We start from the raw sequence: 22,530 nt of genomic DNA, 5'->3' as shown, positions 1-22,530 counted from the left end.
ACAAGCATACAATGGTATCAAATACAAAAAACACACAAATAAAATTAAAAGGCAAAAAACAAAATCAGATTATCTGTATTTTATAGGCAATGTGGATCAGACCTAAGTGCACTTTGCCTGTTCCCTGGGTGCCATTATGGCTGAGGGAGTTGCTAGGATACGAAAGGGGTGGGGCCTAAAGGCAGTAAGGGGGGAGGGGCTAGAGGCAGCGGAACCTACCTTTCTAACTGGCAGTTAGGGGGGGAAAGGCTCTTCCTCATACTCTGTAATTTGGACTATTTTCCTATGTTTTTTTGATTGAAAAACATATTTTGGATGACGATATCTTTTGTGGCCAAATTGGGTGTGATTTGGTTTTGTTGTTTACTCCATAGTAAAACGTCACATTACATTTTTATATACTTGAGTATAAGCCTAGTTTTTCAGCCCTTTTAAAAAAAAAGGACTGAAAAAGCCCCCCCTTGGCTTATACTTGGGTGAGGGTCCTGGTTGGCTTATATTTGGGTCAGCTTATACTCAAGAATATATGGTACATTTATTATTTTTCTCTATTATTGTTGCTACTATTACATTTATTTTACATTATTATTACAGTAATAATGTACAGTAGAGTCTCACTTATCCAACACTTGCTTATCCAATGTTCTGGATTATCCAACGCATTTTTGTAGTCAATATCTTCAATATATCGTGATATTTTGGTGCTAAATTCGTAAATACAGTAATTACAATATAACATTACTGCGTATTGAACTACTTTTCTGTCAAATTTGTTGTATAACATGATGTTTTGGTGCTTAATTTGTAAAATCATAACCTAATTTGATGTTTAATAGGCTTTTCCTTAATGCCTTCTTATTATCCAACATATTCGCTTATCCAACGTTCTGCCGGCCCGTTTATGTTGGATAAGTGAGACTCTACTGTATTATTATTGCATTTATTATTTTACTCTATTTATTATTACATGTATTATTTTCCTGTATTTATTATTCTTATTATTCTTACATGTATTATTTTACTCTATTATTATTAATAGTTGGGCACTCAATCTGACCTGGGCTGGTTTAGAACTCATTTATTATTTCACTCTGAATTTATTATTTTACTCTATTTATTATTACATGTTTTATTTTCCATTATTATTATTATTATTATTATTATTATTATTATTATTATTATTACATGTCTTATTTTACTCTATTATTATTAAAAGGATACATAAGCACATTTACATTGAAGAAGATGAGAATAATGATTTGATCAGAGTTGGAGTCTTATCTTAAATTTGAGCTTGATATAAATATTCAAAAACATTTAATGTACTGATGCCACAATTCATGTAATTTTATCGGTATCTGTTTTTATTTCTGAAATTGACCACCCTCGGCTTATACTGGAGTCAATGTTTTCCCTGTTTCTTTTTGTGGTAAAATTAGGTGCCTCGGCTTATATTCAGGTCGGCTTATACTTGAGTATATACGGTATATGCATGAATTAAGCTGTATGTCTATCGGAACCCATATAAGCTGACCCAAATATAAGCCAACCAGGACCCTCACCTGAGTATAAGCCGAGGGGGGCTTTATCAGTCTTAAAAAAAGGGCTGAAAAACTAGGCTTTATTATTTTACTCTATTTATTATTACATGTTTTATTTTCCATTATTATTATTATTATTATTATTATTATTATTATTATTATTATTATTACATGTCTTATTTTACTCTATTATTATTAAAAGGATACATAAGCACATTTACATTGAAGAAGATGAGAATAATGATTTGATCAGAGTTGGACAGTCTTATCTTAAATTTGAGCTTTATTTAAATATTCAAAAACATTCAACCTACGGATGCGTCAATTAATGTAATTTTATTGGTATTGATTTTTATTTCTGAAATTTACCACCCTCGGCTTAAACTGGAGTCAAAGTTTTCCCAGTTTTTTGGTGGTAAAATTAGGTGCCTCGGCTTATATTCGGGTTGGCTTATACTCAAGTATATACGGTATATATAGTTATTAAAAAGAAAGCTGCAGTTTTACAAGGTCTCTTGGCTTCTCTGCCAAATCTGGGATGCCACAGCCTTGGGCTAGAGGTGTCAATCTTCCACGTCAATGCATCCATAGGTGGCATCTTCTCCCATTCCTTTCCCAGGCTTGCTCCCCTCTGTCTCCATGGGCGTCACAGGGAAATCCCCGGCAGGTTTCTTTTTTTAGGCCCAGCCCTTGCCCTGATGGAGGGTAGTGGCTTCCTTCCATCCCTGCCGCTCTGTCTTTCTTTCGCGGGAGCTTAGCCGGCCAAAGAACGCTGGGAGATCACGCCTTAATCTGGCTTGCCCTAAGACCAAGGCAAGGGGAGAAGGAGAAGGTCACCACAATCGGCTGCCAAGCTGCCGGTGGCCTCATTTCAGGGAGTTAAGCCCTTCGCAGATGTTAACCCCTTCCCGGGAACGCAGGCGGCATCCACACGGCGGAATCGGCGCAGTTTGGCACCACTTGAACTTGCCATGGCTCCAATCCGAGCCGGTCCAACAATGAGGCAAATTAAGCAGTCGCTTGTGGCACAAAACATACAGGGGCGCAGTTGAGACTGCTTTTTCTGTTGATTTGTTGTAAAACATGATGTTTTGGTGCTTAATTTGTAAAATCTTAATGTAATTTGATGTTTATTATCCAACATTTTCAGTTATCCAACGCTTTTATTTTTCAGTGATTGGTTTGTGGGGGGCGCCAAAATTCTGTTCGCCTACACTTGAAAATTACCTAGGGCCGGCTCTGGCTCCAATGCTAGCAAACGTGAGATCTGTACCACGATTCCATAGCATTCAACCAGAGCAGTTCAAGTGGTGTCAAACTCAGTCTCCTTTGGGAAAGATAAAGCAGGGTATAAATAACTACGAGGGTTGAATGAAAAGTAATGCCTCCACCTTCGTTACTTGGGTTTGGATGGGATGATTCCATATAACAGTACTTGAGCATCCATGGATTTTGTTATCCATACGAAATGCCAGTGGATACATTGAATATATCTGTCTGTCTTCTGCTTAGTATCAACTACTATAGAAGAACATCTTATTTGGCCACTCTACATCTCCCATATGTCCTTAAATAAATACCATTTGCAGAGGTGTTAAAGAAACAGCTTCCTGGAGTGAAATGTTTGCTAACTTATCCAATTCAGTGTCTATTCTTGCAACGATGAAGGCTGACGCTTTGCAGATGCTTCATTCGTCACGTTAATGACGGGGCCAACATTTCACAGATGAAAACTGGGACACATCTGGCTCTGCAACCTCAGAATATGGCTGAGATGTCAAATGTTATTAAGGAGGAAGAAGAGGCAAGCTGGGAGACACTGAAGGATCGTCATCAATGACTATTATTATTATTATTATTATTATTATTATTATTATTATTATTGTATGACACAGCGAACAAGATCTATATGCTGGATTTTGTATCACAAAATCACAAGTCAAACACTTCCCAAGCGTTTAGGACTGTGTGATGTATTTTCAGATGATGCATGCAGATCCCAGTAGGGTGGCCTTTTGCAGTTGTCAGATCATAATTTTGTTAATGTCTATTGTTTCCAAATGCCGGCTGAGATCTTTTGGCACGGCACCCAATGTGCCCATCACCACTGGGACCACCTGTACTGCCAGAGTCTTTGCAGTTCGATCTTGAGGTCCTGATAGCGGCTGAGTTTTTCCTGTTGTTTTTCGTCAATGCGACTGTCACCTGGGATGGCGACATCAATGATCCAAACCTTTTTCTTTCCACAACTGTGATGTCTGGTGTGTTGTGTTCCAGAACTTTGTCAGTCTGGATTCGGAAGTCCCACAGTATCTTTGCGTGCTCATTTTCCAATACTTTTGCTGGTTTGTGATCCCACCAGTTCTTTCCTGCTGGGAGGTGGCACTTGAGGCATAAGTTCCAATGGATCATTTGGGCCACATAGTTGTGCCTCTGTTTGTAGTCTGTCTGTGCAATTTTCTTACAGTAGCTGAGGATACGATCCATGTTTTCGTCAGTTTCCTTGCACAGTCTGCATTTTGGGTCATCAGCTGATTTTTCGATCTTGGCCTGAATGGCCTTTGTCCTGATGTCTTGCTCCTGGGCTGCAAGGATCAGGCCTTCCGTCTCCTTCTTCAGGGTCCCATTTGTGAGCCAGAGCCAGGTCTTCTCCTTATCAGCTTTTCCTTCAATTTTGTCAAGGAACTTTCCATGCAATGTTTTGTGGTGCCAGCTGTCAGCTCTAGTTTGTAGTGCGGTTTTCTTGTACTGTCATAGTTTTCTAAGGTCCATAATGTGGAGTATCTGTTTTGATAATCTGAATTATGTGGCAGTATAGATCCAGCCTTAGCCCAATGGAAAAGGCAAGATTTTGGGCCCTTCTACACCGTCATATAATCCAGATTATCGAAGCAGATAATCCACATCATCTGCTTTGAAGTGGATTGTATTTTTAATTATTTTTAAAATTATTTTAATTATTATTCTTTTTTTGTAGAAGTATCTTATAATTTTCTTCTAGGCTCATGTTTATCACTGAGCTTAGCGAAATATACTATTTAATTGTATTATGCTTATTATGTTTATTTAAGTTCAATTATGTATTATTTTTATATGAAGCAGCCAGACTTTGAAGCTGCAAGGTCACTCCTTGGAAAGTGATAAGTATTGTGGCCAAATTTGGTGTGATTTGGCCCAGTGGTTTTGTTGTTAACTTGGTCCTAATTATGCACATTACATTTTTATATATAGACTAGCTGTGCCCGGCCACGCGTTGCTGTGGCTTATGGGAATGCTTTGTTGGCCAGGTGGAATAGCAGTGAATAGCCTTGCAGCCTCAAAAGCCTGAAACCTGGCTGTACCCCGGTGCCATTGCGGCCGAGGGGGTTGTTAGGAGATGAAGTGGGCGGAGTCTAAAGGGGGCAGGGCCTATCCTTCTGACCAACAACCAGGGTTGATAACGGCTCTTCCTCATTCTCTAATTTAGACTTTATTTTCCAGGTTTTTTGTCTGAAAGATATAGATTGGATGACTGTGTCTTTTGTGGCCAAATTTGGTGTGATTTGGTTCAGTGGTTTTGTTGTTTACTCAGTCCTACAAATGTACATTACATTTTTATATATATAGATAGCTTATATGAGTCTACACTGCCATATAATCCAGTTCAAAGGGGATAAGTGTAACTCCTTATTCCCCTTTGGACTGAGCCCCCTTCTTCACTGCCGTATAATCCAGATTATCCAAACATAATCCACATTATCTGCTTGGAACTGGATTATGTGAGTCTACACTGCCATATAATCCAGTTCAAAGCAGATCAGCTGGATTTTATATGGAAGTAGAAGGGGCCTGAGACATGGGCAAAGAAGCAGCTCTCGACAAAGCCGGCACATGTTGAGAAAACACAAGTTGCAAAACCCGGACAGGAGCTTGTCGAGCCCCATCTGCGAATCGCTCACTTTGGGACAAGAAGTCGACAGAACCTTATAAATAGTTCAGGGCAAAGGGAAGGCTGCGCAAGCCGGCTTGCAGGGAATCTAAATATTTAAAGTGTTAAATAAATGACGCAGCCCAACACATTTTCACAATCTATTATGCATCAAACAACGCGGCCCGTGTCAGATTGTATAAATATTGCAAGGGAGGAAGAAAGAGGAGGGTGGGATGGGGCCGAGCCTGAAAGATGTAACCACACTGTAGAATTAATGCAGTATCACACCACTTTAACTACCTTGACTCAATGCTATGGGATGCTGGGAGTTGTAGTTGGGTGGGTCACCAGCACTCAAAACCTTGTAAAGGTACAGCTCCCAGGATCCCATAGTTCAAATAGAGCCAAACTGCATTATAAAGTAGATATTAGGGGTGTGCATAATTTCATTTTTGATTTGTATTTCGGATCACATTTGTTAAATTTGTGTATACAAATCGATATTAGAGATTTGTATTTTGGATCACATTTGTTAAATTTGTGTATGCAAATCAATATTAGAAACACGCAGGAAAGGTGGGGGAAAATTTATAAATTCAAACACTCACCAATCATTTTAGTTAAGATTCTGTAACATTCAGATGCCTCCCAAGGTCAGTTTAATTATTAGTATAAACATTAAGCAACTTTGGTAAAGCCAAGAGAACAGAAAGTGTTTTGAAAACCAATGTTTTCCTGTTTTTCTTTGGCTTGATCGCCATAAGCAAAAGCATTGGGGGTCAGGAGACTTATTTTTTCCGTGTCAGGAGCGACTTGAGAAACTGCAAGTCACTTCTGGTGTGTGAGAACTGGCCCTAGAAAAATAAAGTCCAGATTAGAAGACCAGGAAAAGCCGTTTTTTCCCCCCTAGCTGCCAGTTAGAAGGGAAGGCCCCTCAAGCCTATTCCAGCTCCTCAAACAAGGATTCCCATAAGAAGAAAACGGCCAGGCTTTGAGGCTGCAAGGCTATTCACTGCTATTCCACCTGGCCAACAAATGATTCCCATAAGCCACAGCAACGCGTGGCCGGGCAAAGCTAGTAAAAACATAAAAACATACACTTGGCTGGTGTCACACTTTAAAATATCCCTGTTCCGACTTACACATTCAACTTCAGCACAAACTTACAGAACCGATCTTGCTTATCACTTGGACTGCCTGTATATATCAAAATCCTAATGGAGAAATCGAGTCCGCTCCTTCCCAGATAAATGGAATCGCGGCTGCTTCCTTCCCAGGGAACCAAAACAACCTGCCACAATGATCGATGTCTCTAAACTGCTGCTTGAATGGGATCATTCCTTGGCCTCGATTGCAAGCATGGGATGTTGTCTCCTCTCTAATCCTATCGGAAGAAGAAACCGGCCCATTTGTCCTTTGCTGTCGAAGCAAGAAAAGATATCGCTTAAAGATACCACTTGTTTCTGCCAGAAGTTACCATTTGGTTTGAACTGCATTATGTGGTCTGTATGGAAACCAATGCAATTCAGCGCAGTTCACACTTCACTATCTGGGTGACCATACAATGCATTACAGTAGAGTCTCACTTATCCAACATAAACGGGCCGGCAGAATGTTGGATGAGCGAATATGTTGGATAATAAGGAGGCATTAACGAAAAGCCTATTAAACATCAAATTAGGTTATGATTTTACAAATGAAGCACCAAAACATCATGTTAGACAACAAATTTGGCAGAAAAAGTAGTTCAATATGCAGTAATGCTATGTAGTAATTACTGTATTTACGAATTTAGCACCAAAATATCACAATATATTGAAAACATTGACTACAAAAATGCGTTGGATAATCCAGAACGTTGGATAAGTGAGTGTTGGATAAGTGAGACTCTACTGTATATGGAAGTATAGATCCAGCCTTGGTGGAAGCAGAGCGTTCAGAATGCTGCGCCCAGAATATTCGCAGCTTCATTCATCGATTCTTGTTTGCAATATTTATGATCTCCAGCCACCGTTTGACCACCTCATTTACAACCCAGTTCCCGAAAGGAAAAGGGAAGGAAATGAGGCACATCGATCATCCCTTAAAAACCCTCCATTCGGTTCCTCTGGAATTAAGATGTTCTTCCATAGATTCAAATGCGTAGAAATAAGGAAAGAAAGGCCAGGGATGGAAGGAATGCACCGTCATGTATTTGTGCTGCTCCAGTGATCTTCCATCAAAGTTCAATTGGAGCCAGATTCCGCAAAAGCATTGGGAAACAGCTACAGTAGAGCCTCACTTATCCAACATAAACGGGCCGGCAGAAGCTTGGATAAGCGAATATCTTGGATAATAAGGAGGGATTAAGGAAAAACCTATTAAACATCAAATTAGGTTATGATTTTACAAATTAAGCACCAAAACATCATGTTTTACAACAAATTTGACAGAAAATGCAGTTCAATACGCAGTGATGTTATGTTGTAATTACTGTATTTACGAATTTAGCACCAAAATATCACGATATATTGAAAACATTGACTACAAAAATGGCTTGGATAATCCAGAAATTTGGATAAGTGAGGCTTGGATAAGTGAGACTCTACTGTATTTTGTAAAAGGAATGTGTTTGTAGAGTTGGCTCTCCGTATCCATGGATTCTACATCCACGGATTCCAACATCTATGGTTTGAAAACATTCCAAAAAAGGAAGGAAGGAAGGAAGGAAGGAAGGAAGGAAGGAAGGAAGAAAAGAAGGAAAAAAGGGAAGGAAGGAAGGAAGGAAGGAAGGAAGGAAGGAAGGAAGGAAGGAAGGAAGGAAGGAAGGAAGGAAGGAAGGAGGGAAAGAAGGAAGGAAGGAAGGAGGGAAAGAAGGAAAGAAAAGAAGGAAGAAGGAAGGAAGGAGGGAACAAAAGAAGGAAGGAAGGAAGGAAGGAAGGAAAGAAGGAAGGAAAGAAGGAAGGAAGGAAGGAAGGAAGTAAGGAAGGAAGTCAGTCCCCAAAAGCAAACCTTGATTTTGCCATTTTATATAAGAGATATTTATTACTCCATTGTATATAATAGGACTTCAGTATCCACTAATTTTAATATCCTGGAACCTCAGCCAAACAAAACTCAAGGCCTTATAAATGGTGATATTTACTTAAACTACAACTCCCATCAACCTGAGACTGCACTAATATTGGGATAAGGCTGGACTGTGGCGCAGCTGGTTAGTAACCAGCTGCAATAAATCATTACTGACCGAGATATCATGGGTCGGATTGAGTCGGATTGAGCTCCCGACAATAAATAACCTAGCTCACTGTTGTCCTAAACAGCTTGAAAAACAGTTGCATCTGTCAAGTAGAAAATCTAGGAACTGCTTTATGCGGGGAGGCTAATTTAAGTAATTTATGACACCATCAAAAACTGCCAGCAGCATGCAGAAAGGAATGAGGAAGTACTCCATCAAGGACTCTGTGTCACAAGTAGATGATGAAGTGGCCGCTCCCCCTGTGGCTGAAATTGAGCATACCCTTATGAAGCCGGAAGCTGGAAAATGTTAAATTGCCTCTGTGTCTGTCTATATGTCGTATGTCTACATGTTTGCCATGTATATGTGCATTGTGATCCACCCTGAGTCCCCTTTGGGGTGAGAAAGAAGGGTGGAATATAAATACTGTATAAATATAAATAAATAAATAAGGTCACAACAGCATCTGTTATAGAACTCCAATATGCTGATGATAACATAGTCTGTGCTCATTCAGAAGACCTACAAGCCACTCTAAACACCTTTATAGAAGCATACGAGAAGTTCAGTCTCTCATTAAACATTGAGAAAACCAAAGTGCTCTTCCAGCAGTCACCAGCCAATCTCTCTGCGATGCCAGAAATACAGCTTAATGTTATAATGTCAGAAAATGTTGACCATTTCCGCTACCTTGGCAGCCACCTCTCCACAAAAATCAACATTGATATTGAAATACAACACCGCCTGAGCTCTGCGAGTGCAGCATTTTTCTAAATGAAGCAGAGAGTGTGAATCGGGACATTCGTAGGGAGACCAAGATGCTTATTTATAAAGCTATTGTCCTCCCAACTCTGCAAAACTTGGACTATCTACAGATAGTCACACTCAACTTCTGGAACGATTCCATCAGTGTTGCCTCTGAAAAATCCTGCAAATCTCTTGGGAAGAGAGACGGACAAATGTCAGCATGCTGGAAGAAGCAAAGACCACTAGCATTGAAGTGATGATCCTCTGACATCAACTTGGCAAGACTTCCTTGCGGCTTCTGCGACAACCCTGTAAGGTAGCATTCGATGATATAATGGAAAACTGGAAGCAGAGAATGTTAATGGAAAAGAAGCCACGGACGTCTTGATTTGTTGCTTTTGGGCCCGTGCTCCGTGCTAGCTCAATAACATAACACTTATCAGATTTAAATGGCTAGATCTCAAGACAGATACAGCGAACACCATTGATACAGAGCCAACGTTAAAATGTCCTTCTCCGTTTGATGGTGGACAGATAAGCTTTTACAGGCAGCAAACACTGTTCTAAAAAGGACCTCTCCCATACCTTTCCAAGGCCCCACTTACACTGCAGTTTGAACTGCATTATATGGTCAGCGTAGACCTAAATAATGCAGATTGGGCAGCACTGAATTGGATATATGAGGCTATACTGCCATATAATCCATTTCAGTCTACATTACAATGACAATATTATTATTATTAGTGACACAAAGACACAGTATGACACAGCAAATGAGATATATATACTGGATTTCATATCACAAAATGACAAGTCGAACACTTCCCAAGCGCTTAGGATGTATTTTCGTATGATGCGCGCAGATACAAGTCAGGTGGCCTAATTATGATGATGACGGTGATGCTGTAAGAAAATCGCACAGACAGACTACAAACAGAGACACAACTATGTGGCCCAAATGATTCATTGGAGCATATGCCTCAAGTACCACCTGCCAGCAGCAAAAAACTGGTGGGATCACAAACCTGCAAAAGTATTGGAAAATGAGCACACAAAGATACTGTGGGACTTCCAAATCCAGACTGACAAAGTTCTGGAACACAACACACCAGACATCACAGTTGTGGAAAAGAACAAGGTTTGGATCATTGATGTTGCCATCCCAGGTGACAGTCGCATTGACGAAAAACAACAGGAAAAACTCAGCCGCTATCAGGACCTCAAGATTGAACTGCAAAGACTCTGGTAGAAACCAGTGCAGGTGGTCCCGGTGGTGATGGGCACACTGGGTGCCGTGCCAAAAGATCTCAGCTGGCATTTGGAAACAATAGGCATTGACAAAATTACGATCTGCCAACTGCAAAAGGCCACCCTACTGGGATCTGCACGCATCATCCGAAAATACATCACACAGTCCTAGACACTTGGGAAGTGTCTATCTTGTTTGCTGTGACATAATAATAATAATAATAATAATAATAACAACAACAACAACAACAACAACAACAACAACACTCTTCTTCCCTGGGGGAGAAGAGCAGTATATAAATTAAATAAACAAACAAAGAAATAAATAATAAATCACACAGTCCTAGACACTTGGCAAGTGTTCGACTTGTGGTTTGTAATACGAAATCTAGCATATATATCTCGTTTGCTGTGTCATATTATGTCTTTGTGTCAATAATAATACAAGGGCTATCCAGAAAGTAGATTACTTTTTGGAATTAAAAATGAACAAAGTGTAGGAGAAAACATTTACCATATGCAGTTGAAAGCCACACCCAAATACCACTTCTCAACATAGTCGCCATTCAAATCTAGGCACTTATCAGAGCGATGAATGAGATTGGCAACTCCTTCCCCACAAAACTCTGCCGCTTGCGTCCTCAAAAAGTATAGGAGAAAACATTTACCATATGCAGTTGAAATCCACACCCAAATACCACTTCTCAACATAGTCGCCATTCAAATCTAGGCACTTATCAGAGCGATGAATGAGATTGGCAACTCCTTCCCCACAAAACTCTGCCGCTTGCGTCCTCAAAAAGTATAGGAGAAAACATTTACCATATGCAGTTGAAATCCACACCCAAATACCACTTCTCAACATAGTCGCCATTCAAATCTAGGCACTTATCAGAGCGATGAATGAGATTGGCAACTCCTTCCCCACAAAACTCTGCCGCTTGCGTCCTCAACGCAGCATTTTGGCGACAATGCGCAGCTGCGGAAAGGGGTGACCAGCGCACATTATTTAACCTACTGATTCCTCGATTAATGTAATGTTATTGGTATCTATTTTTACAGTAGAGTCTCACTTATCCAACATAAACGGGCCAGCAGAACGTTGGATAATAATAAGGAGGGATTGAGGAAAAACCTATTGAACATCAAATTAGGTTATGATTTTACAAATTAAGCACCAAAACATCATGTTATACAACAAATTTGACAGAAAAAGTAGTTCAATACACAGTAATGCTATGTAGTAATTGCTGTATTTACGAACTTAGCACCAAAATATCATGATGTATTGAAAACATTGACTACAAAAATGCGTTGGATAATCCAGAACGTTGGATAAGTGGGACTCTATTGTATTTAGAAATTTACCAGTAGTTGCTTCATTTCCCACCCTTGGCTTATACTCAGGTCAATAAGTTATCCCCGTTTTTTGTGGTAAAATTAGGTGCCTCGGCTTATATTCGGGTCGGCTTATACTCGATAATAACAACAACAAAGGCACCAACCAATACATGCTTAAGGTGTGTCCATTCTGTGGAATTAATGCACTTTGGCCCCACTTTAAGGTCAGGGAATTATGGGAGTTGTAGTTTTGCAAATTCTGTATCTTGTTCTGCTCAAGAATGCTGGTGTCTCACCAAACTACAACTCCCATCATTCCAGCACATTGAGCCTGGTGGTGAAAGCGGTGCCACACTGCAGTCATTCTGCACCCGAAGCAACGGCTGGTGGTTTTGCTAAATGCAAGAAGATGCTGAAATGTCTCCAGCTGGTGCTTTGCAAGAAACATCTGAAGACTGCATGGGTGAATGGAGAAAGGAGGAAAGGAAAAGGCCTTGGAGGGGGAAAGCAGTTATAGAGAGACGCGGGGAAAATTCAATTAAACCAAAGACACAGGAGGAGGTCGGGAAAGTACAAGCCAGCCATGAGTCCACTTGCCCAAGGCTACTGGAGAGTGTGGATAGAACAGAGAGCAAGCCACAAGTCTTGCAAACAGTTGAGGCGAGTGCCGGAAATATGCCATTTTTGGACCCAAAGAAGCAAGGGATTATCATAAAGGACGATAAGGTTGTATTACAGTAGAGTCTCACTTATCCAAGCTAAACGGGCCGGCAGAAACTTGGATAAGCGAATATCTTGGATAATAAGGAGGGATTAAGGAAAAGCCTATTAAACATCAAATTAGGTTATGATTTTACAAATTAAGCACCCAAACATCATCTTATACAACAAATTTGACAGAAAAAGGAGTTCAATACGCAGTAATGTTATGTTGTAATGACTGTATTTACGAATTTAGCACCAAAATATCACGATGTATTGAAAACATTGACTACAAAAATGCATTTGGATAATCCAGAAGCTTGGATAAACGAGGCTTGGATAAGTGAGACTCTACTGTACTTGGAAGCTGTAATGAAAGATTGCATCCTAGCATAATATCAAAAATGGTTTATTATTATTATTATTATTATTATTATTATTATTATTATTATTATTGTGTTGTCGAAGGCTTTCATGGCCGGGATCCCAGTGTTGCATGTTTTCCGGCCTGTATGTCCATGTTCCAGAAGCATTCTCTCCTGATGTTTCGCCCACGTCTATGGCAGGCATCCTCAGAGGGTGTGAGATATGGAGAAACTAAGCAAGGAAGGTTTATATATCTGTGGAAGTTCCTGGCTGGGGAAAAGAACTCTTTGTCTGTTGGAAGCCAGTGTGAATGTTGTAATTAATCACCTTGGTTAGCATTAAATGGCCTTCCCAGCCTCACGTCCTGGCCTGGGGGAATCCTTTGTTCAGAGTCGTTAGCTGCCCCTGATTGATTCCTGTCTCTTTGACACGAGTCAAAGAACATGAAAGGCACTGCAGACTAACTCCACCAGAGAAATCAGCCATAGCGGAACACTTGATGAACCAACCTGGACACAGAATATTATTTGAGAACACAAAAATGCTCGACTACTCCAACAACTATCATGTCAGACTACACAGAGAAGCCATTGAAATCCACAAGCATGTGGACAACTTCATCAGAAAGGAGGAGACCATGAAAATGAACAAAATCTGGATACCAGTATTAAAAAAACTCCAAAATCAGAATAGTAAATAAGGAGCAGCACTCTGAAAACAGAAGAATTTCTGACATGAATCAATCAGGGGCAGCTAACGACTCTGAACAAAGGATTCCCCCAGGCCAGGAGCAAGTGTGAATATTGGAACTAGTCAGCATTGAATGGCCTTGCATCTTCAAAGCCTGGCTGTTTTCTGCCTTTGTTGGGAGGAGGTGTTAGCTGGCCCTAATCATTTCCTGTCCAGAATTCCCCTGTTTTCTGAGTGTTGTTCTTTATTTACTGTCCTGATTTTAGAGATTTTTAAATGCTGGTAGCCAGGTTTTGTTCATTTTCACGGTTTATATAAAGAACAATAAAGCAAATAAAGAACAACACTCAGAAAAGCAGGGGAATTCCAGACAGGAAACAAGTTGCACCGGAGGACCTAGAGATTCTCACAAAGGCCATAATAACACCTCCCAACAAAGGATTCCCCTAGGCAGGAAGCAGCCAGGCTTTGAAGCTACAAGGCCATTCAATGCTAATCAAGCTGGCCAATTGCAACATTCACACTTGCCTCAGGCAGACAAGAGTTTTTTCTCCCACCCTAGACATTATTCCACAGATATATAAACCCCACTTGCCTAGTTTCCAGCAGATCTCACAACCTCTGAGGATGCTTGCCATAGATGTGGGTGAAATGTCAGGAGAGAATGCTTCTGGAACATGGCCATAGAGTGCGAAAAACTCATAGCAACCCAATATTCCAATTGATTAATGCTAGGTGACTTTAATGTGGTGGCCTATTAATTAGCAAGTTGTTTACCTAAGAGTTAGTCCAGGCAACATAGCGTTCAAGGGAGAGCTAGGCCTGAATTCCCTGGTTTTTATTTCAAGTATCTATCTGTGTTTTTATGATTTCATTATGGAACGAAAATCAGAAAAGAAATAGGTGAACTCCAAAAACGTTTTGGTACCTACAGGAAGATTATGGAATTATTGATGGAATTGGGGCCACCAGTGGGTCAGTTTTAAGTGGCAATGACCCTTTATGTGAACTGACAGTCCTATAGCCTAATTCTTCCCACGTGGATGCTCCCCAGATCCATCACACCATGATTCCCATCATCCTTGTCCAACTCCTCTACAGTGCAAACACTCTGCAAGCTCTATCACAGTCCATCTGCATCAAGTTGCTTTCTAGACAGGTTGGACTGCAATCCCTTTCATCCACTATGAGCAGAAATCAATGTTGGTCATATCATTCTGTGGATGATGGGTGCTACAGTCCAATATACTCAGAAGACAACTGTTTGGGAAGGCAAGGCTATGCAATTCACTTTATGCAACAACAGCGGGAAAGAAGCAAGCTCCATCCGTTGATGGAACGTTCTCCAAGTTGGAAAGGATCCCAAGCATTGCCTGGTGCAACCATCTGCCAGGAGAGGGATCTAAAACATTCCTGACAGATGGCCATCAAAATGCTTGTTTACCAGCTTGTAATGACAGTTGAACAAGGTCGGAACTGCTGAAAAGTCTTTACACTCAAGTAGTTATTTCTAATATTTAGTTGGACGTTATCAAAACACTGTCACGACTCAACGGTATGGGTATGATTGTGCTTTACCAAACTACAACTCAGAGCACTCCATAACACTGAGTTGTGGCAGTTAAAGTGGTGTCAATTTGAATTAATTCTACAGTGTAGATGCACCCAGGATTCGAATCCCTGCTTGGCCATGAAAACCCATTGGTTGATCTTGGACACATCATACTTTCTCGGCTTCAAATCAGAGAGAAAACTTCATGATAGGTTCTCCATAAGGTTGACATCAAATCAGAGAGAAAACCTCATGATAGGTTCTCCGTAAGGTCGACATCAAATTAGAGAGAAAACCTTATGATAGGTTCTCCGTAAGGTTGACATCAAATCAGAGAGAAAACCTCATGATAGGTTCTCCATAAGGTTGACATCAAATCAGAGAGAAAACCTCATGATAGGTTCTCCATAAGGTTGACATCAAATCAGAGAGAAAACCTCATGATAGGTTCTCTGTAAGGTCGACATCAAATTAGAGAGAAAACCTCATGATAGGTTCTCCATAAGGTTGACATCAAATCAGAGAGAAAACCTCATGATAGGTTCTCCGTAAGGTTGACATCAAATCAGAGAGAAATCCTTATGATAGGTTCTCCATAAGGTTGACATCAAATCAGAAAGAAAACCTCATGATAGGTTCTCCATAAGGTTGACAGCAAATCAGAGAGAAAACCTCATGATAGGTTCTCCATAAGGTTGACATCAAATCAGAGAGAAAACCTCATGATAGGTTCTCCATAAGGTTGACATCAAATCAGAGAGAAAACCTCATGATAGGTTCTCCATAAGGTTGACATCAAATCAGAGAGAAAACCTCATGATAGGTTCTCCATAAGGTTGACATCAAATCAGAGAGAAAACCTCATGATAGGTTCTCCGTAAGGTCGACATCAAATTAGAGAGAAAACCTCATGATAGGTTCTCCATAAGGTTGACATCAAATCAGAGAGAAAACCTCATGATAGGTTCTCCGTAAGGTTGACATCAAATCAGAGAGAAATCCTTATGATAGGTTCTCCATAAGGTTGACATCAAATCAGAGAGAAAACCTCATGATAGGTTCTCCGTAAGGTTGACATCAAATCAGAGAGAAAACCTCATGATAGGTTCTCCATAAGGTCGACATCAAATCAGAGAGAAAACCTTATGATAGGTTCTCCATAAGGTTGACATCAAATCAGAGAGAAAACCTCATGACAGGTTCTCCGTAAGGTCGACATCAAATCAGAGAGAAAACCTCATGATAGGTTCTCCGTAAGGTCGACATCAAATCAGAGAGAAAACCTCATGATAGGTTCTCCGTAAGGTTGACATCAAATCAGAGAGAAAACCTCATGATAGGTTCTCCGTAAGGTTGACATCAAATCAGAGAGAAAACCTCATGATAGGTTCTCCGTAAGGTTGACATCAAATCAGAGAGAAAACCTCATGATAGGTTCTCCATAAGGTTGACATCAAATCAGAGAGAAAACCTTATGATAGGTTCTCCATAAGGTTGACATCAAATCAGAGAGAAAACCTCATGACAGGTTCTCCGTAAGGTCGACATCAAATCAGAGAGAAAACCTCATGATAGGTTCTCCATAAGGTTGACATCAAATCAGAGAGAAAACCTCATGATAGGTTCTCCATAAGGTTGACATCAAATCAGAGAGAAAACCTTATGATAGGTTCTCCGTAAGGTCGACATCAATTGAAGGCACAAAATTACAATTACAGATTAATTGGTCCAAGATCTCAAGAAGGTCATGGATGACCAGAACTCCAGATTGTTCCCATTGAGAAGGTCACCAGAGATGAAGATCAACTCAATGGCCAATAACAATGATGTCCCCAAGGACCCAACGTCCAGAATCCTTGGTTTCACAATCATTTCCCATCCTTGACCCCAAGAATGACTTCTCCAGGTCTCACTTCCATTTCCCAGTTACAGTATTTTGTTTCAAGGCATCACCTTCCCCATCTTACTCTCCGACAGCATTTGCGATCTATTTCGGACACATTGTCATCATAAAAGACACTGTCAGCTCTTACCACTAGTAAAGCCCATGGGGCCAAGGATATTTTGGTCCTGCGTGGAAGGTGGCATTAATTATTCAGTGGTATTTCCTATCAAATTAAGATCATTCCATCTTCTGACAGTCTTCTGATCCTTACTTAGATACACAATAGGCATGTTCATATTTGACCCTTTGTGCAAGTGAGCAGCAATAGTATCCCATTGCTTCCATGCTTAACTCATTCAATTTCACCTATCCTATCCAAAATTCTAGTATTGGGTTGCTATGAGTTTTCCGGGCTGCATGGCCGTACTCCAGAAGCTTTCTCTCCTGATGTTTCACCCACATCTATGGCAGGCATTCTCAGAGGTATAATAATACAGAACGATATAATCTCTAAAACCAGGACAGTAAATAAAGAGCAACACTCTGAAAGCAGAGAAATTGGGAATTCCAGAAAGGAAACAATCATGGCCAGTTAACACTTCCCAACAAAGGATTCCCCCAGACAGGAAGCAGCCAGGCTTTGAAGCTGCAAGGCCATTAAATGCTAATCATGGTGGCCCATGGAAACATTCACACTTGCCTCCAACAGACAAGAGTTCTTTCTCCCGCCCTGGACATTATTACAAGTTTGGAAAGACTCAATGCCTTTCAACAAGGACCAAAAATTGTGTTCTTGACAAGTTACATCTTCAAGGGAACAAATGTATAGATTCTCATAACTTGGAGGAGTTGCTTTTCTGGACTTCCCGGAAACCCCTAAATTCCCAAATGTAGAGATTCCCAAGTGCCTTCCAACAAGGACCAAAAATTGTGAACTTGACAACAGTTACATCTTCAAGGGCACAAATGTATAGATTCTCATAACTTGGAGGAGTTGCTTTTTTGGACTTCCCAGAACCCGTAAGTTCCCAAATGTAGAGATTCCCAAAGAAGTCACTTTCCCAAGTGCTGCAGCTCCAGGTTGAAAAGGCTGCCGAAAGCAGGTGCCGGATTGGATGCAGCTCTTCTTCTTTCCCATGCAAACTCATGCCATCCATTTTCAGTGGCTCAAAGAAAGGCCTCCGCAAAGCAGACGGCCTGGGCGAGGAGGAATATAAAGCTTTCCAACCTTTTCCCTGCGAGGAACCATTTTGTCTTTTGCATCTAATAAGCCGTATCTGATCACTATCAATGGAGGCTCTGACGCGCCTGCTGGGTAACTACGGAGACGCCTATCCCCTCGCTCTCGCCAAGCCGCAAGACAAACACGGCGTGCACACATGAGTAACTCCTCGGCCGTCTTCACCTACGGAGGAGGAAGGTGTGGATTCCCAATTTATCCCTCTCGCCACCTGGCATATGTCTCCCTTCCCTCCTCAAAGGTTTAGTGATGCTGATTTGCTGCCTTCCAACATTCCCAGTCTAGGAAACCTTGGTGCTGCTTTTTGCTCTTGCCACCAATCACCTCAATTCAAACTCTGCAGTTCGGACTGTAACACAACCTTCTCTGTTAAAGAGCTTGGTTTGCTTTGGAGGCAAAATATAGAACCTGGGGCAACCTTGATGCTGTTTCATACCCTCCAACTGTCCAATTTTGGCACCAAATGTCTCTGTAGTTTGGTGCAGGACCTGACCTACTCTGGAAAAGAGTTCAACTGCACTCAAACACTTTTTAATCCTCTTCTAAGGATTAAATCTTCGAAGAGGTAGAGCTCTAGATCACTTTGGAAGCAAAAAGGAATATTTGGAGTTTTAGAGGCTTGGGTAACCTTGATGATGATGAGGGTAATAATAATAATAATAATAATAATAATAATAATAATAATAATAATAATAATAATAATTGGATGCAGCTGGCACAACAAAATACTGCATGGAAAGTTCCTTGACAAAATTGAAGGAAAAGCTCATAAGGAGAAGACCTGGCTCTGGCTCACGAATGGGACCCTGAAGAAGGAGACAGAAGGCCTGATCCTTGCAGCCCAGGAGCAAGCCATCAGAACAAAGGCAATTAATAATAATAATAATAATAATAATAATAGAAGACCTGGCTCTGGCTCACGAATGGGACCCTGAAGAAGGAGACAGAAGGCCTGATCCTTGCAGCCCAGGAGCAAGCCATCAGAACAAAGGCAATTAATAATAATAATAATAATAATAATAGAAGACCTGGCTCTGGCTCACGAATGGGACCCTGAAGAAGGAAGGAGACAGAAGGCCTGATCCTTGCAGCCCAGGAGCAAGCCATCAGAACAAAGGCAATTCAGGCTAAGATCGAAAAATCAGCTGATGACCCAAAATGCAGACTCTGCAAGGAAACTGACGAAACTATTGATCATATCCTAAGCTGCTGTAAGAAAATCGCACAGACAGACTACAAACAGAGGCACAACTATGTGGCCCAAATGATTCATTGGAACTTATGCCTCAAGTACCACCTCCCAGCAGCAAAGAACTGGTGGGATCACAAACCTGCAAAAGTATTGGAAAATGAGCATGCAAAGATACTGTGGGACTTCCGAATCCAGACTGACAAAGTTCTGGAACACAACACACCAGACATCACAGTTGTGGAAAAGAAAAAGGTATGGATCATTGATGTCGCCATCCCAGGTGACAGTTGCATTGACGAAAAACAACAGGAAAAACTCAGCCGCTATCAGGACCTCAAGATTGAACTTCAAAGAGTCTGGCAGAAACCAGTGCAGGTGGTCCCGGTGGTGACATTGGGTGCCGTGCCAAAAGATCTCAGCCAGCATTTGGAAACAATAGACATTGACAAAATTACAATCTGCCAACTGCAAAAGGCCACCCTACTGGGATCTGCACGCATCATCCGAAAATACATCACACAGTCCTAAACGCTTGGGAAGTGTCCGACTTGTGATTTTGTGATACGAAATCCAGCATGTCTATCTCGTTTGCTGTGTCATACAATAAAATAATAATAATAATAATAACCTTTATTGAAAACATGATGGAGCACTGGAAAACTGAACTGTTTGTTGGAAATGAAAGCTATGGACTTGTCAACATCAGAAGGGGAATTTTCCAGGGAGACTCATTTTTCCCTCTGCTTTTCATTATTGCCATGATCCCTCTGTCAACAATCTTACAAAAAACAAATCTCGGCTACCAAACATCTAAGAAATCTCACAAAATTTCGCATCTGATGTACATGGATGACCTGAAGCTGTATGGGAAAACGGAAACTGAAATCCAGTCTCTGACCAACACTGTCCGAATTTTTAGCACTGATATCAGCATGGAGTTTGGTTTGGACAAATGTTTGACAGTGGCTTTGAAGAAGGGAAAAATCATTGAAAGTGAGGGCATAAATATGCCCAATGGCCAAACAATAAAGTGTCACCAGCCAGAGGCCTATAAATATCTGGGCATATTACAGCTGGACAACATCAAGCATGAACATGTGAAGACTGTGGTCAGTAAAGAATACACACAAAGGGTCAGAAAAATTCTCAAAAGCAAGCTCAATGGAGGCAACACCACCAAGGCCACAAACACCTGGGCCATACCTGTCATAAGATATACTGCTGGCATCATAAACTGGACACAGATGGAACTGAACAATTTGGACAAAAAACAAGAAAACTCATGACCATTCATCATTCACTTCATCCTCACAGTGATGTTGACTGGCTGTATCTGCCTAGAAGATCAGGAGGCAGAGGACTCTTACAAGTCAAACAAGCAGTCAAAGAAGAAGAACGTTCCCTGGCAGAATATGTCAAGCAAAGTGAAGAACCTGCTTTGATTGAAGTCAAAAATCAGAAACTCCTCAAAACACAGCAGACAAAAATCAGTACAAGAAAACCGCACTACAAACTAGAGCTGACATCTGGCACAACAAAACATTGCATGGAAAGTTGCTTGACAAAATTGAAGGAAAAGCTGATAAGGAGAAGACCTGGCTGTGGCTCACGAATGGGACCCTGAAGAAGGAGACAGAAGGCCTGATCCTTGCAGCCCAGGAGCAAGACATCAGGACAAAGGCAATTCAGGCCAAGATCGAAATGTCCCCTTCTCGTAATTTCCTCAAAGGCGGAAACTATATCCGAATGCCCAGTTTGAGCCATTCCAAAGGCAGACATTTAGCAGAATCAGGATTTTCCTATTTGAGAAGTGACTCTGCAGCAGCTCCCTTGAAGCTCACCGGGTTGATACAGCACTTTGATGCTTGTGAGTGTGTGTTTGCTGAGCAGTAAAACAGAAGGCCATGCCATTTATCCTGGAGCTCAACTGGGCAGGAAAGAACAAGGCGAAGCTATCAGAGGCTTTCTGCTTCATTCAGTAAAAGTTCCTTAATTAATGCAGGCAGATTTCTCAAAGGTATTTCTCAATCACAAGAAACAAACTGCTTATGGAGCAGCCATGAAATACAGCTTGACCTTGGGAAATTCAACCCAACGTCTTTCTTGGCCCAGCTATTTTTCCAGAATCCAAAGGAGGAGGGCATTACTACTGACATTCTATGCTGAAATCTATATACAGTAGAGTCTCACTTATCCAACATAAACGGGCTGGCAGAATGTTGGATAAGCGAATATGTTGGATAATAAGGAGGCATTAAGGAAAAGCCTATTAAACATCAAATTAGGTTATGATTTTACAAATTAAGCACCAAAACATCATGTTAGACAACAAATTTGGCAGAAAAAGTAGTTCAATACGCAGTAATGCTATGTAGTAATTACTGTATTTATGAATTTAGCACCAAAATATCACGATGTATTGAAAACATTGACTACAAAAATGTGTTGGATAATCCAGAATGTTGGATAAGCGAGTGTTGGATAAGTGAGACTCTACTGTATATAAAAATGTAATGTGCATTTTACTATGGAGCTGACAAGAAAACCACTAAACCAAATCACACCAAATTTGGCCACAAAAGACATAGTCATCCAAAATATGTCTTTCAATTTAAAAAAAAATAGTCCAAATTACAGAGGATGAGGAAGAGCCTTTCTCCCCCTAACTGCCAGTCAGAAAGGTAGGCCCGCCCCCCGCTGCTACCTTTAGGCCCCGCCCCCTTCGTATACTAGCAACTCCCTCTGCCAAAATGGCGCCCAGGGAACGGGGATATTACCTTTAGGCCTGATCTACATTGCCTATAAAATACAGATTATCTGATTTGAACTAGATTATATGGCAGTGTAGAAACAAGGCCCTTCTACACAGCTATATTACCCAGAATGCCAAGGCAGATAT

At 40.8% G+C, this 22,530-nt stretch overlaps 1 protein-coding gene across 2 annotated transcripts in view; it reads right to left on the bottom strand.

Annotated features, from left to right (window-relative positions):
• The window catches only part of gnao1 (G protein subunit alpha o1), a 151,484-nt gene that overhangs the window by 112,957 nt on the left and 15,997 nt on the right, over window positions 1-22,530 (bottom strand). The gene's annotated exons all lie outside the window — the stretch shown is intronic.

Source organism: Anolis carolinensis, unplaced genomic scaffold (assembly GCF_035594765.1).
Source record: "Anolis carolinensis isolate JA03-04 unplaced genomic scaffold, rAnoCar3.1.pri scaffold_9, whole genome shotgun sequence".
NCBI classification, from domain to species: Eukaryota; Metazoa; Chordata; class Lepidosauria; order Squamata; family Dactyloidae; genus Anolis; species Anolis carolinensis.
This window is presented reverse-complemented; position numbering and strand designations above follow the sequence as displayed.